This window comes from Lagopus leucura, unplaced genomic scaffold (genome assembly GCF_019238085.1).
Source record: "Lagopus leucura isolate 7727_CA_CO unplaced genomic scaffold, USGS_WTPT01 Super-Scaffold_100035, whole genome shotgun sequence".
Taxonomy (NCBI): Eukaryota; Metazoa; Chordata; class Aves; order Galliformes; family Phasianidae; genus Lagopus; species Lagopus leucura.
This window is the reverse complement of record NW_024962284.1, coordinates 1,515,550-1,531,699: the sequence shown is the minus strand read 5'-3', so window position 1 is coordinate 1,531,699 and position 16,150 is coordinate 1,515,550. Positions and strand designations below refer to the sequence as shown.

Genomic DNA, 16,150 nt, shown 5'->3' with positions numbered 1-16,150 from the left:
GTTAGCAATCTCCCAGGATGCATCATGTGTTGGTGCTGGGATATGGACCACACGTTCAATCTCAAGAGCTCTAGAACTCTGCACTAGGTTGTTTTGTGTGGGGAGCTTCTCTGTTTTCATCTGTATTGTATCTCCCTCACATGCAAACCCACACCTGTTAATAACAGGCCTCGTGAACATATCACAACAACCATTTGAATTTTACTGCCCTTAATACAGTATTACTTACTGCTCTATCAGACTCATGGGACAGCAAATGATGACAGTTCCCTACCATTCTGCTGAAAACAAGAGGTCACAAGACAAAGGTCTTTTTTTCTTTTGGAGACAAGTTAAAAATCTTTGTGTCAAGAGTTCGCTCCAGCCTCTATCAGCTGGACATGTAACATTCCTCTCTGTTTGGACATTTATTCCAGCCTTACTCCAGACAGGTCACACTGAGCACTGTATGGGCAAGCCACAGTCAATCTTATCCCTAGCGAATGAAAACAACCAGCACAGAATATGGCATGAGAGCAGTCAGCTGGCTGAAATAACAAAAGCCATGTGCAGGATGTTTACCTGCCACCTGAGTGCATGTATTCAGTCCCAGCCATCGCTCCTGGCACTCTGTTGTCAGAAACTTCACACCTACTCAAAATGGTTAAACAGAAGTCTGCAGAATACTGAAGAGCTAAGAAGATAAAGCTAGGCAACAGCCCGCATTCTGTGAAATAAGAGACAGACAGAAAACTTTTTTTTTTCTCATAGCAAAATTGAGTCTCAAGACTTCATTACTTTCTGTGCAGAAATGTGTTCCTACCAGAAATTAAAGTCATTTATGCAATCTAGATTAATACTAGAAACAATCTATACCATTTGAAAGCATAATTTAACACTAATATCTGTCAAGAGCAAATTATCTTGAGTAAGAAAGTCTGCAAAAGCTTGAAGTCAATGAAAAGGCTAATCAAAAACAATACGCTCTCCTTTTACAAACATTGGATTCTTAGTGCAGAAATATGCTAAGCCACTTATTCCTCAGTTGGTTTTAGTGCAAACAAGTACTATGGGAAGTGCAATACATGGACCTAAAAAGTCACACACAGGATATACACACACAAAATTATCGACTTTGTTCAGAGATTATTTTCCATTATATTAAATTCTCGCCAGCTTCATTACATGTATACTTCTAATCTAAGCAGATTTGGGTAATTATAGCAGCAAAACTGAAGGCACGTTGCAGGCTTGTGCTGTATCTATCTTTCAGAACGAGGGACCAGTGAGAATCATACTCAATAACACAAACTGCATTACACTGTAAACAAAATCTAACCCAGGTGAAATGAATAAAGCTGAAAATGGCTGTATTAAATGAAGATGACAGGGCGGAAATGCCTTCTGCTAAGATACAGCTCCATAATATAATAATAGCCAGCAGCATTAGGGCAGTTTCACACCAGCAGAAAATTTCTTGGTTTTAAACCTCCTTGCTAAAACAAATAATTACATCTACTCAATCATTTTAGAGAAAAGACTCTCCTTTAAAATATTAATAAGCTGCTCTTTATAGTGAATTGTAAATTACAGTAAGAAGTCCAGCACATGGTTGGTGTTTTTATTTTTAAATCTACAATATTTTCACCTCATCATGCAATCATAATTCTTATATGGATACAATACAAGTTCACAGTCTGCAACCAAATTTTCAGTACACCGTGTTAGAAATTCTCACATCTAACTGCTCAGAGCAGATGAACACAGCAATCAGAAGCTTGATCTGTGAAGCACCACAAGGACAGGATTATCTGTGCAGCATTATCTATCCACATGACCACGCAATCTGTCTAACTAAGGAGGCAGATGTAAAAGATCTCTATTAAAAAGCATCACAACTCTTTTCACCACTCAGTTAACATCCTTCAAGCACTGCAGTTCTAAAGAAAAGGAATTCAGACTCCTTCCTAATGTAAGCCTGTCCAATGTTATTATTGAGCATCTCATACAACCCTGCAAAGGTATTTTATATCATCATTATCCACATCTGGATAAAATAAATAATGGAGAGAAAGTTAAATAGATTACTAGCCACTGGTGTGCACAACATAAGCATGCTACTTTCCTGTGGAGCTGTCTTTACAGCTGTGGAGGTGCTGATAGAAAAACCTTTTGGGAAAATGTCTCAAGTCTTTGAAAAATCATGGCACCAGCATTGCAACTAATGGTGCTGCACACAGTATGATCAGATGAAAAAGACATGAAGTTCTTTTTTCCTCACTCTTTTTCTTGACTGTGCAGCCCTTACATCCTTTGTCAGCCATTCCCTCCCCACTAAGCCACTCTAAATTGATACAGACACACACAAAGCTGGCAAAGATGAAACCCAGAATTAGAAAGCAAATGTCTGATTTTTATTCCACCTTGTCGTTATATAAGGATTCCTCTCCACGAATATTCACTTGTCTAATTCTGTAGTTCTAGGATACCATGTTCAGAATAGATACACAACATTAGGAAAAAACAAAAAACAAAAACAAACAAAAAAAAGCCCCAAGAAATGGCCACATGCTATTTTTTGTGAACTGATCTCCATAGAGCAAACACATGCAGAAATGGCAAATTATAATTTAGAATCAGTAACACACAGCTTATACACAGAAATCCTTGTTTTCTGAAAACAAGGGATGACCTACACCCCACTCTGCACATGTAAACCTGCTAATCTTGAAAGCATATTTTAACAGTAGCTATATTTACACTGAATTTAGATTAGATTATCTCACTTCCAAATTACTTGTGGAAGTAACAGAATGCTCACAACAACACTGGGTGTTTTTGAGAAGAAAGAATAAGGAAAAAAAAATGAGAATCTGTGAATGCTATGATTATGTGACAACATTTACAAGTAATTTTTGCATTCCTTTCTCAGGAATTCAGAAAAGATGCATACTTCCATCAAATACAAACTGTATTATATATGCATTACATATCCACAAACTATTTAGGCGTAACTTAATGTGTTAATTGTGATTTTCCTCCTGGAAGCAGGAGGAAACACATCTAGATGAATCAGCTGTAATGATATGATATGATACGATATGATATGAAATGATATGATAGCTGTATAATCTTTCCAGTGTAAAGTTATTCTCAAACAAGACTTTACCTTGATTGTTAAAACCTGAAGACTGGCTCTGTTAGGACAGCTATGCCCTCAGTGGTCTATAGCCTTGCCAAATTCAGTGGGATCTTTACTTGTTAAAGGGAACCCAAGACTTCTCATAACTTTATACCAGCTCTTTGTCTGCCCTTCGTCTCACCTGCTTGGTACCTTAGAAGAACAGTTGCAGACAATTTCATGGAATAGCTGATTGCTGAGATACATGAACTACCTATGACGTCCGCCCTTTACATATGACAAATTTATTAAGCTGCTCCCAAAGCAGAAACAAACTCCATGTCCACAAAGTGCCGTGGTCCCTCATTTAACCGCTATTTTATATGACACAACAAAAACTGAGCTGTGTTTTAAATGAACAGCATGACAATCGGGTTAACACTGCCATGGCTGACCTGCTCCAATTTAGACAGCATTGTTAATCTGCTGAAATATCTAACCTATCATTATAATGTTGCTTACAGTCATTAAATGAGATTATAAAGAGAGTATACTGTTATATACAATACAACCAATGTTATAAAACATGTTCTGTGCTAATTCAGTGATTCCTAGTTTCAGCATATACTTTTTCATTTACTAGAACAACTTGAACTTGAGGATCAAGCCATAGCATTATCTTGAGTCTAGAAGTTTGGAATAATCTACTTTCCTGGAAAAAACTGAGTACAATTCTTAAACTTTATGCACATTCTTAAATAAATATATAAATAATCCACAGCCTTACAATATACTCCTGGATCTGCTTAAAATGTCAGATAAGTGATATAAGATATTCTGAATGTTACTTAAAAGATGTTGTTACGGATATATATTATCCCTTTATTATTTCTTTTGAATTAGTTTACTGCATTTTCAGACAGATTTTACCACCTCACATTACAGTGAACTGTACTTTCCATCACTATTAGATAATTGAAATCATTCTAAATATTCATATTGTAAGACAACTCAGTGAGGTAAAGACTGACAACGAGTTTCGTGACTCTAACAGCTAACCTAAGTTTTTATAATAACCTTTTTCACCAAACAGAAAAGATCAAGATTCTCAAACCGTTTAAGTGCAGTTGAGGTTGGCGTAAACCAAAACATTGAAAACAAAAAGTCTGTAAAGTTCTACACTTTCCCAGACAAAAGTATTGGGGGTTTTACATTATGGTTCAGATATAGTCAAGCACCTCAGCCTTAATACCGCATTTGATTTCTGATATTCAAATGAGGGAAAGAAAAAATATAAGGATTATTTCACGGTTTGGTTGAACCCTTTTCTCTACGTCTCAAAAATATTTTTCCTTCTGAGGAAAACTTAAATCTGCTGTTTCTTACAAAAGGCATAAAATGGAATTTGTTAGGTTTTTTTTTTTTAAAAAAAACTTTCATATGCAGAAAACCCCTTCCTTCAGTTCTTTCCCAGTTTGTCCTAGAAACCTTGCCTGAGCCCTTTAAGTCCAGCAGTTAATAGCAACCCGAAGAAGAATGAAATATGAAATCCACAGATGAGAATGTATTATATATAAATTTTTTCAGCTAGATTGAGTATTGCTTTTACAAAAAATATCGAATGAAATGTAATCAAGTGAGGTGTGTTACAGAATCAGCAGAATACCAATGTGAAAGGTATTACACTTCCCAATTTGCATGTTTCTTCCCTGGAAAAAAAAATCTTCCAAAGAGGCTATCATGAATTATTTTTAAGTACTCCAGCTCACTGATAAAAGTATTCAGCAAGTGGACTGCTAGTTAATCAGTCTCAATTTGCTAGTTAGTTAACACCGACTACAGAAACTGTTAGTAGTACTATGACAACCTAAAGCATCAACAAATAGACACCTTTCTGTAGTAACTGGACTAGTGGACTACCAACTCCCTGTGTAATTCAGAGCTTTATTCCTTTTACACTTGTAAACCCTGTATCATGGAGGGATCTAAAAAAATCCCCCACAGTGAAACCAGGCAGACACACGCTAGGATCAGAAATTCTGGTCATTATTGATCAGCTTCTGTATTCTCAGTGATTGACTGTCATCCAGCTATTCATGCAACTTTCTTTCATCTTATTTAGGAATGAACATAACTAATATAGCCAACTGAGAAAAGATAGTGAAACGATTGAAAAAAAAAGTAATAAAAATCAAAGTTCTCTTTCAAAAGAACCATATGACTCAGTCATCTTAAAGGAGAGGCTGTAGGAATAGCTAGGCATTATCACACGGTATCTGACTCAATAGCCTATGAATGATTAATGGCAGCACTGAGGGAGTTATTATTGCTATAAGCACACACATCTCACAGACTGCAACAGCTCTGAACTCTATATACAAAGTTGGAGAAGAAACAAGATTTGAGACAAGAAGACGGAAGAAAATTTCTGAGGTGTGAATTAAATCTCTGCTTTCTCCATACAACTAGATACAAAAAAAAAAAAAAGAATTCTGCAATGGACATTCTTAGAGTAATAAATATAATAATTTAAGATGGGAAGCTGAAAGGGAGGCTTTAGCAGGCGAAGGAAAAGGCAGTTTCCATTAACTGTGGGATTTACAATCTGCCTCAGCTGTAACAGACACAACACAAAAAGCCCTTGTGGCATGCAGAGGTTTGGTGTGTGTTTGTTTTTCTTTCTTAAAATTTATTTTGGACACACAGATAAGCTTTCCAGAGTTATTGCAGGTAAAAGAGTTAGCCAGGATGACTGCTGTAGGAAGTCACAGAATGAGCATTCATCAGAAAAACAGACGCAAACAAAAACTTGTCACATCACTAAACTTAACTTTTTGCAAGGGCTGAGCCAGTTCACAGACATTCTATATTCAGAGGAAAGGAACTACCAACTATCTTTCTAGAAAGTGTAAGCACAATTACTTTTAGCAAACGAATTGGCCGAAGTAATTTTTTTCCATACATAAATCATTACCAAACATCACCCACAGTGTACTACCACCTGTGTTCCAAAGCACCAAATGGAAATCTAGGGGGGGTTTCACAAAACATTTCTTAACTGAAATCATCTTGTCTTCACAACTGGTCATATAAGCAAGCAAAATAAATGTACTGGCCGCACCTTCTGATTGCTCAACAGCAGAACAATTTAAGTATTTTTGAGTGCTTAAGAGAAGAAAGAAGAACTTTCATCAAAGCTCTTATGAGCCTGAAAACTTTCATTGGAACTGTGAAAGAAAGGACTGACTGTTGTCAATCCTGGCTACTAATTAAAAAACAAATAAAAATAGAGCAACCAAAGTTGCCTTGGACATTAGAGCAATCTACTTCATCTCCCTTAAAATGAAGAATACCTACTGCCAAAGTCATTGATGGTTCGGCTGGCCAGTAGATTTAAAAAGAAGCTGAGTGGCTGCTGTAGGATAGGGGGATACATGGGATCCTAAGCAGAGTTTGGGTATCTCTCCTCATTTTGCAGCTCATCACAGAGGCTGATTGTCTACTAACAAGAACATCCAGTAAAATCATAGACTATCCCAAGTCAAAAAGGACCCATAAAGATCACAGAGTTCAGTTCCCAGCATGTGTGTGAGTACCTCTACCTGGTAAAAGGTACTCACAAGTCTATATTGTACTTGTACTCCACCTAAGAAAAAATCCCATTTAAAATGATGTAACTGCTATCAAAAGCTGAAAGGGCCTGCAAGCTATCACAAATACAGTCATCTATGACGTTAAGGCATGGGGTGCCTCTCCATGCTAACCTGACAGCTATTTCAAACAAGTGATTTCTCTGGCAGACATTGCTAAAGAATGGTTGAGTTGGAATAGAAAATAGGTTCAACTGTATCTTTAATGACCAGGAGTGTTTAGGGCTTTCATTTTATGTCTCACTCAAAAGATAAATGAGTCCCATTCCAAAGATTAGATTGCCAGCATATGGAGAATGTCTCTTCAGAAAAAAAAAAAAAAAAAAAATCAAATAAGAAACTGGATTTTACTCTTTCACATAAAAACCATGCCATTTATGTTTGCATCTGAATTGACTGATCTACTTAGTAGATATTACATGTTGAAAGAAATAAATCTGATGTTACGCTGGTTAAGTAGTAGAAAACTCCAGCTATTGAACTGAGCTGCTAGATCAGAGCTTCCATTTTCAAAAGAAAAAAAAAAAAAAGAAAAAAAAAAGAGTGATGCATTGAGTAAGAACTCTATTTCTGCAAATGTGAAGGATTGAACAGATTTTTATCAGAGCGTTATAAGAAGTTGGAAAATAACTTTGACACCCAGCTTCTTGAGGTAGAGTATGTTATTTTACAGCTACCACAATCATAAAGGAGCTAGCAAAGAAAACATTCAACCAGAACAATCCATGTTATGTTTATGCTTCACACATATATTAAGCACAGCATTAGTTCAGCATCTTGTATATTCTTTCTCTGTCACAGAAAAAAAAAGCCTAACAAAAGCAACAGGAATTTGCACAGTCAATTTGTGAGCTCTGAATCTAGACCAGACTTTAATGCCACTCTTTTCAGGAGATGTATTCATAGGCCTTTCTCACATCCAGTAGGTATTAATCTATTGATATAATTCACCATTCATAATATATAGGATTATCCAGAAGAAAATTCAGAGCTATCTTTGGATACATCATGCACTTTCTGAAGCAAAGTAGACATTTCACAATCAAACAAACTACAGACGATGAAAACATTTCATCTATGCAGAAAAAGCTCAGAGAGAGGAAAAACAAGGTTTCAAGCTTTCAAATCAGCAAAACCTTCTATTTCTTTCCATGTCTGTATAAAGATGTGAGAACAATCTGAAAGAAGATCTTGTTTTTTGTTGGATCCATACACTACTTTTAATTCAGCTGCAAAGAATCACTACTTCTGTGGTAGGCTTTTCTTCACTTTAGTGGTGTGGGCAATATTGGTGGTAGGTGGACAATTGGACTAGATGATCTTAAGAGGTCTTTTCCAATTTTAATGATTCTATGATTCTATAGTAACTCAAATCTAAAATGCTGGTAGGAGAAAACCATTCAAAAAGAGTGTTACTCTTACAAAAATACTCAGAAAAACTGGAATTCAGCTTAATTATAAGTATTACAGAGGATACTTCAGTTAATAAAGAAAAGATGACACCCTTCAGCAAGAGTTTAACTCATTGTCACCCCTACTCCTGGAGCACTGTAATTGGATTAGCTATCCTCATTGCACAATCTACGTAAGTCATGTAAGAGGGCGAGAGAACTATGTCACTTTATTTGCTTTCCAAATATATGGATGTGGATGTGATCTCTTCCTCTGTATGTCAAACAAGTGAAATCAAGCTGCAGTGGCTGTTTTTGTGGGGTGGAATTCCTATCCCTACCGAAAAAGATCTTGCCGCTACTCAGGTATCCTGGTAGCTGACTTGTTTTTCGGTTGTATCCCTTCTAGCAGTTTCAAATGCCCCTCTTATACCATAGCTCTTCAGGAAAACAAGCAAACCAACTCACCTTAAATTAAAAAAAGAAAAAACACAAGAAAGCTGAATTAAATTTCTAACACCTCTACAACATCAGCGTGTCTTTTTGCTCCATTTCTTCCACGTCATATTATTCCTCAAAGAAATAATGCTGATGGTTCCGATTACTGAGCTACATTTTCTCTCACTACACCTTGATTAACTTCAAAGAGATCACTTGTGAAATACATTAGTATTCACTGTATTAAACTTGGCAGAAATGCAGCTCTCTAGATGGTAAGCCTCTGAGCAGCACATTTCTTCTAAGAAGACTGAGTGCTGTGCCCAGCTTAAACAGAACTTTACTTGTAGACTAGCTAGGTTTCATTTGTGCCATAGATCAATGAGTTAAAGGTGGCACGTTTATCATTTATAAATGCAACTAACACAGCTTGTTTCACTTACAAACCCCAATCTACACGTTCTTTTATTTCACTAAAGCAATTTATTTTTCATTTCACACAATTCAACTGCACCAGATCCTGATGCTTTAACACATGTGAAATTCTCTCTGAAGCCAAGAGGAAATGCCTTAAGAACACCTCTCTGAGCGAACTCAGAGCATCTCAAGTCACACTTCTTGTTTATCAGCAAATTTCAATATTCACTGTCAAAAGGCCAAAGCAAGAAGGCCATCAGCAGTAAACAAACTCCATAGCCTCAGTCTGAGCAATGTTTTTGACCAAAATTTGGCTCTGTAGGCTGCAGAAAGTTCAGAGAGAACACAAAGCTTTTGTTTAAAGCTTAGGAGTTTGCTACCTGTTAGTTTACCCGTGTCTTTCAAAACATTATTTTCCTTCTGTAGTGCATAATTAAAACTGATGGATGAATAATCACCTAACATTCGGTGTGTAGCAGCAGCTCAAAGAAAGAAAACAGAGATAAGCAAACCTCTCTTTGTGCAGAGATTTCCAGGCACTAAACAGACTGTAAAGAGAAGTCCTGGCAATTTTTAGCTGCTCAGCTAGTACTGCCCACATTCCCCACAGCATGCTCTTCTCTCGACTAGGAAAGACAGGGACCTCCTTTTTGCCTGCAAACATCGCTTTCATCTTCAGCACTGTGCTCTGCATCTTCCAGGAATGTTACTGAAGCCAGCCATATGGGCAACTATTTGCGAAAGTCCCTTCAATCTGAGGAAAAGCATCTTATCCTTTTGACATACGCATTTCAGAACTGGAAAACGATTCTGAAAGATCAGGGTTTGTTCCGCCTGGAGAAGACTGCTGGGGGATCCCATCAATGCTTATAAATATCTCACAAATGGGAGTCAAGTGGATGGAGCCAGGCCCTTTTCTGTGATGTCCAGCAACAAAACAAGGTGCAGTGGGCATAAACTGGAACACAGGAAGATCCACACAAACATGAGGAAAAACTTGACTTTGAGGGTGTTCCCTAGGGCCTGTGGACTCCCATTTCCTGAAGATATTCAGGGAAATATATATTGGGAAACTTTCCTGTGTAATCCACCCTAGGGAACCTGCTCTAGCAGAGGGGTCCAGCCTGGATCATCTCCAGGTCCCTTCCAACCCCTTATGAGGCTGTGATTCTGTGATTTCCTTCACCAATATATGTGTGACGATGCCCGAGGAGCACCTCCAGCAGTTCTGTCAGCAGCACTGGGAGGCTCACAAAGAAGCAGGACACACAGTGCCCACAGCCCTGGGGAAACACAAGGGCTCTCGTTCTACTTGGAAGGTTCCCCAAGGCTCATCAGCTCATCACATGTGGCTAGTGAGATGGGAATGAGGCACACAGGGGCTCACTGGATGAGTTCAAAGGGATGACACTTGCAGAGGCACTCAAAGGATAGAGGCACTCAAAGGATAGGGCACGTAAGCATTCATGTGAACCATGCTCTTAGGCTCTTGCATTTTCTTAGACTTCACAGAGTTTATGCAGCCTTGTTTCTGTGAAGGGCTTTTTGGAAGTTCAACTTGACCAAAGTTTTCATGTAGAGCTTGTCAGAACCACTATACTCTAAACTTTCTTTGATGAAAGCTATGTTTTTCAGTTCTCAACACATCAAAAAGTTAAGTTGTCATGTAATTTCAACTAGTTCCATCCATAACACTCAAGATAACATCTCTAATATCAAGACCATTTCTAATAGCTTTTTAATAGACTGAATGCAAGTCACTACCTTAATCTAAAGGAGATGGCATAATTTTGTTGAGAGCTTTTCCTTCTGTTAATTGCTTCTTAATCACTGGAGATCTAGATAAGCCTCTTTTTCTTCCCTTCTAAGAGTACATTCTGTCATTCTCTTCTTAGATTTTTTACAATCTACACATCAATAAGAAAGATGCAATGAAGGAGTCAAACCTATTGCTCCATTACAAAAGAAAGACACAAAGCCACTGACATCCTGAAGTTGTATCCATTCATTTCTTTAAATATCCCATTTTCATTTCACTGATAATGTACTAAGAAGAAATCAAATATACCAGCTATTTTTATAAGCTCTATAATAAGCTCTATTCTCTATAATAAAGATGGTCTTCACAAGATATTAAATCAAGAACATCTAGAACTGGAACTGGGACACAATGGCCTGCCAAGACACTATTTAAAGGTTTTTTTGTGAAAATGTAAGGCAAGAGAACAAAAATATTAAAATCTGGGCTTGGATCTTCTCTGCAACGTGAAGTTTGATCAAAAGAAATTACCTCTTGATTACACTGTACTGTATTAAATCAAATGCAAATTAGATGTCAACTTGCTAAATCCTGCCTTTTTCTTTTTTGAATAAAACTGCATCAGTAATTCCTGACAGGTACAACTGTCATTTAGACACTGGTGGGGGGAGGAAAGTAGAATTTGAGAAGTTTCAAAGCATGCACTATCCCAACCAGAATCAGCAAAATAATACTACTCAATTCCTAAGTACAAGTTCCGTGGACCAAAATAATTTTCTGTGACTTAAAAAAAAAAAAAAAAATCACTCACCAAGTCTGAAGACTATGAAGGAGAGATTTTATGACCACAAGTCATACAAGAAAATATTAGAATATTAGAGCCATTTTTTAGCTGGAATGTCAAGATATCATCTCAGCTAACAGTAGAGATTAATATAGCAGTTATTGCTTTCATCAAAAGCAAAAGCAGTGTATATACCCAGACACCTGAACATAACGAAAACTAGATAGCATTAAAAATATCCCTTACAAAACAACAACAAAATGAATCTGGTGACTGGTTAATATTTCTCCTGGCCTGTAAACCTCAACACTTCCAATGTATGAGGCAGTGAAAGCACTATAGAAGACAGCCCAGTCTCTTCATGCTATGGTCAGCTAAGGGAATAAACAGTCTTCCTGATCTGGGAGACTTCACTTTTCTTGGCTTAGCTTGGCACTGTGAAAAAGAACAAACAACTTTTTGCTTCTACTGAGAATTATTTGTTGATTTGCAGACAGATGTCCCCTTGATCCTCGGAGGCCATCTTAATCACATTTTTCTAGTAGATATTCTTTCATCTATTCCCTGATATCTTTGCAAATGACAGCTTTGTTTCTTCTATCACATTAAGATATCACCTCTTGCCATTTTGCAATAAGCACCACTGGGACAAAAGCTGTGAATAGCTTTGCAACAAATGAAGCAGGGTAACCTCAGCCACCTGGAGCATCTGCTTTCACTGGATCTGTCACACCCTCAGGAGTGTTGTATCAACCACAACCACCATTTTCTGTAATAAGTGAAGCACTGCTCACTTCAGCCCTTCTGTACTGCACTGTATTATCTTTGCCTCACCTTGAAATGAGAGGCTTTAGAAAGAATCTAATGTAAAGCCTTATGCCCGCAGCAGCACAGCTGGTTTGTTTCCCAAAATAAACCTTGCTTCATATTCTGCAAAATATCTTTGGATAGAGAAGGGTAGGGAGTTTTGAATTTTATCTTCCTGTACTCACTGAAAATCTCTTCCTCGGTTTTGATTTGAGTTTTGGTTGCTTATATTTTAAAACCAGGTTCCTCAACTGAAATGTCTTTGATAGTTACAGGCCTAAGGTTGATCCAGCTCAGGAATCAAACACAGCACATGGAAATGGAATTCTCACATTTCTTTCTAGCTTCAGGGTCCAAAGGAATACAGACCATAGGGAGTTTTACCCAGAGGACTGGAGAAAACAGTACATTCCGAAAGAAGCAATTTAAGAGACAAGTACACAAAGCAGTACGCAGTTGCACAGACAACAAACAACTCGAGATACTGCAAATAAAATAAACCAAGTAAAGGCCTCCTCATTTTCCTGAGAAATACACAACTTTTGCAACTTGAAGGTACAAGCATAGCAACATGTCATCACCCACCTGTGAAAGCTATAACTGCACTGAGGAGTCTCCACATAGCTAATACAGTACTACAGGTGCTGATGCTTTTTTCATCCATAAATATAATTATTAGGATTCAGAGCACATTTCTCAGCCACGGCACATACTGAAAAGTGACCTCTCACTTCAATACCAGACAATCTTCTGCACACACAGTCTGAAACCACGCACAAAAGTAAAACCTCAGTAATCATCACATCCTGATGCTTCTCTGCCATGCCTCACCCTTGCTTCTCACTGTTTACAATCTGGGAATCTATTGCTTTAAACACTTCTGCTATTTCCTTCTCATTTCCCAAATTCATAATCTGTGCAGAAGATACTGTAAATATGTAGCTTATATTTGAGTAACAATTCGATTGGGATTCACTGGAATGATTGCCAGGAGTGTGTGTTGGAGCACGGTGTATGTAGCCCAGGATGACCACCTACTTTTCCATGGCAGTTCTACTCCTGTGTTCCTGTACTGGACACTCACACTAAACTTGCAGTGCAATTCCAGTAACTCCCTTACCTGAAATTTCTACCACTGGTAGAAATTCTACTGCTGGTCAGCATCCTGGAGCTACATAGAAGTCAGTCTGTTTTTCTTAGGGTCACGCACAAGACTCCTCCACGTGCATGAAGGTGTTCATGGAATACCAGCAGCACACTGTCATTTCTAAGCGCTCACTCATCTGTTTACTCCTCTCTATGGATACCTCCCCACATTATGCTGCCTGTCTCACTCTCAGTGCTTTGCCAGTGACAGTAGTGACCAGCATTCCACAAATAACTGAACAGTGGCAAAGCCTGTCTCCAAAACCAACACTATTCTACTATCCTGTGGATCGCACACTCAGACAGAGTAGATCAAGGAATAATGTTGTGGGTCTGTTAGTTTTTGGGTTTGTTTGTTTGTTTGTTTTGATGCTGCAGAAACATGAGATGGAGAAAACATCACTGGATGGAAGATTAGGGCATTTGGCTCCACACTGCCTACAACACTGAGACTACTGTGCCTGCACTCCTCTCTGCACAGCAAAATGTCTCTCAGAAGACTTTAACAGAGATCCTTGCCAGGAGCACACCTGGGCTTCAGCCAACAGCATTACATACAGTTGAGGATGCGCATCTCCAGCTCAGCAGTCAGACACATACATACTGGAATTGCACAGCAAAGTCAGCAAAAATTCTAACATCAAAACTTTCCAGCATAGGCATCCGTACTGTGTTGAATATCACAAATGGTAATGATCACATAGCTCAGTTATTTCAGCCATGGCCAGCTAAACAAAGCAGGCAAACAAAAAGCTTAATCAGAAAATAGAATCAGATCCTAAATAGAAAATGACAACAGCTCTGTAAAAAGCATCAAGCTTACACTAACAGAAAACAAAGCATTATAAGGAATGGATGAAAAGAGATACTTGACAGGATCTCTGGATACCAATCTGCAGTTCACACTGGATGCAAAAAGGAAAGGCAGCCCCACAACTGTCTTATGGTAATTCCTCATTTCAGGTAAAGCCAGCTGGCAATAGCTAAATCTTCTTCGCAGCACACTGAGTTATGTATTTGTACATACACCTCAAATGTATATCTTAATTTCACCTTTTCAACTAAGTAACCAGCATATATTTCACACTTCTCAATTATCTCTGAATTTTTAATTAACCTGATATCATTTCCACCAGGCAGACAAAACCAATGAGCAACACATGATTCATATTCAGAAGTAAATGCACCTGCTTTTCAATGACCTTTCTAACTGATGGTTCATTATACCCTCTCCATAATGTTAAAGCCAGTTTGAGTCATACAATTTTAAGCCATTGCAGAGTCCTTTCTGTTCACAAATAGCATATGAGAGATTGCTGTGTGGTTGGTTTGAAGGGCATATTTAAATGCAGCATGGCAAATAGAATGCATTACCAAAACACATCATTTTGCTTCAGACATACATCAGCTTATCATCAGCTTACATTAGACAAGATTTTACCAGGAACATTTAAGCTTTAAATTAAACTGATGCCCCACCCTTTCACAGTCTTCAGACTATGTCAATGAAGGAATGCTATTGCTATTACTATAACAACATGTTTATTTCTAAGATTAAGAAGAAAAAAAAACCACAGCAAAATTCAATGAGACTACGGAGGAAGTCTTCACTGAACTACCTCCTGTTCCTGACACCTCTATACCTTCCAGAAGTCAGCAGGTAATCAAAGGGGCCTGCTTCAAAGATGGTTCATCACCTTTCTACTCCCAACATGCAGTTTTCTTTGTTTTCTCAGGGTATGTGCCTTCAGATGGCTGAAGCTGTTACCACAGAAACGTGACAGTCACCTAGCCACTGAAATATGAACATGGCATAAGGTATATCTGCTGAAGGTTTCAAACATGCTGATACAACTAAATTGTGACAACTTCTCACATTCAAAACTCCACTCATTTTCAAATCGGTTTTTCAGGTCGGATTTCTCAATGCTATCATCATTTGCTTGAGCAGCAGAATCCTGATAAACCCTAAACATCTCCAAAGAACAAAAAACATTCCTTCTGGTTACAGACTTCTAGATTTTATATCCTTCTGATATACACCTTTAAATTTACTGATATACCAAGGGTACTGTGCCTGCTGTGTTTCCTTTACTTGGTGGGCTAACTCACATTTTACATCAAAACAATACAAAAGCATGAAAAACATAGCCTTCAATTGCAGTTATGTCATCCATTTGTCAATTTTAAACCATCACTTCATCAATTTAAAGACTGTATTCTGGTTAAGGAAGTCCCTTTAGAGCCGTAAGGAAAAAAAAAAGATGCTTTTAAGATTCACTGATGAAAGAACAGTAGGCATCTGAGCTGAAAGCTGCCCTAAAGCCACTGGCTGCCTGGAGCAGCAGGGAACCCCTGGACAACGCAGATACTGGTTGCATAGGACCATTTTCACATGGATAGGACACATACCAGCTATCCAGCATCACTCTGCTTGTACTGTGTCCTCTGAATAACAGACATTTTGGAACGGAATGAACAAACAGCACATCAGAGAGGGTAGCCAGCAGGATTAGAGTGGACTTCTGAAGAAGGTTCTGCTCATATTGCTTGAGCATGAATGCTGTCTTATTGCTGAATGTCAGCAGCTTGGGAGCTTAGTTCTGTTTAAAACAAATAATCCAAAGGCCATAGGCAAGAAAAAGCAGGATTCAAATT

General features: G+C 38.0%; 1 protein-coding gene across 1 annotated transcript in view; it reads right to left on the bottom strand.

Moving 5' to 3' along the window:
• NELL1 (neural EGFL like 1) overlaps positions 1-16,150 on the bottom strand; it is a 286,566-nt gene that overhangs the window by 47,366 nt on the left and 223,050 nt on the right. The gene's annotated exons all lie outside the window — the stretch shown is intronic.